This window comes from Solanum pennellii, chromosome 9, assembly GCF_001406875.1.
Source record: "Solanum pennellii chromosome 9, SPENNV200".
NCBI classification, from domain to species: domain Eukaryota; kingdom Viridiplantae; phylum Streptophyta; class Magnoliopsida; order Solanales; family Solanaceae; genus Solanum; species Solanum pennellii.
The window spans coordinates 14,943,377-14,944,771 of NC_028645.1; positions in this window are offsets into that span (position 1 = coordinate 14,943,377).

Below are 1,395 nucleotides of genomic sequence, written 5' to 3' on the forward strand. Positions count from 1 at the left end.
GAGGGGAGGGAGGGGGGAAGGGGGAGAGTACTATTTATTTTACAAATATAACCGTTTTAACTTAGAGACTCGAATTTCAAATGTGGTGAGGAGTTAGAAAAAAAACAAATAGCTCCATTTGAGAAAATTAGAAAAGGTATATGATCCCTCCGTTTAAGAAAAAAATAACATAATTTGATTGACACAAAATTTAAGAAAGTGAAGAAACTTTTTTACTTTGTTATTCTAGGTTTTTGGCTAAAAACATTTTTTAATTATACATCAAAATTAAAGTACATCCTGAAAGTATCATCTTTAGCAGAAAACATCATTTAACTATATCCAAACTTAAACTACATCTTTAAAATATCATCATTTTTAGCATAAAACATCCTTCAAGTATTTTAAAGTAAACAATTTTCATTCTTCTACTTGAATTTATCAGAAAACTAATCGATATATCCCACAAAAATTAAGTCATGCCTACCTAATTATTATTCTTAAATATGCCAAGAATATTATCCAGAACTTTTTCGTAATTGAGTTAAGAATTATGCAAAATCTTTTAATTTGACCGTATTTTATTCATTTTTTATGTAGTTTTAATTAAAAATATTAGTAGTTTAAATATGTTTCTTCTCAATGGAATATGCTAGAAGCGACAGTTGTTGGAGACTTCCGCTTCTAATAATGTAGAATGAAACTCAAATACGAGACATGATCAATATTTTGATTACTTCAATATTAGATTGACCCGAAAATGTATTGATTTAATTGGTTAAGAAAACGGTAAAAACAATTAATCTCCAACTTCTTTTCGTCAAGAAAAAAGGCAAATCATGTGCACTCACACCTTGCAATTATTTTTAGTTTCCATGAACAACAATGTCTAAGATTTAATTTTAAAGAACTTCTTGTAGAAAGTAATGAAATTTTACAGAATAACTTTTGTTGATAATCACGTTAATTACTCATGGTTTTTCGTAAGATCTCTTAATATTTTGACAATATCTAATAAAGGATGAAAGTTGTTCACTTACAAATACTTAAAGAATATTTTCTGCTAAAAATGATATTTTAAGGGTGTAGTTTGAGTTTGCGGTATAGTTAAAGAATTTTTTATGCTAAAAATAATATTTTAAGGATGTAGTTTATGTTTTGGGTATAGTTGAAGAATGTTTTTGGCCAAAAATTCTAATTATCCTAAATCAAAGTTATATTAAATGAATTAACATATTATTTAATTTTATAATCTTAAATATTTCATGTAGAAAATTAAAGTACAATATAGCTAAAAAGAAATTATCATTCTTTCTAAAAGTAAACTAAAAGAAAAAGAGTGTGCCTTTTTTTTAAAAAAAATGGGGAAATTAATGATCAGTAAATTGTATAGTATAATAGGAACATTGAGCATGT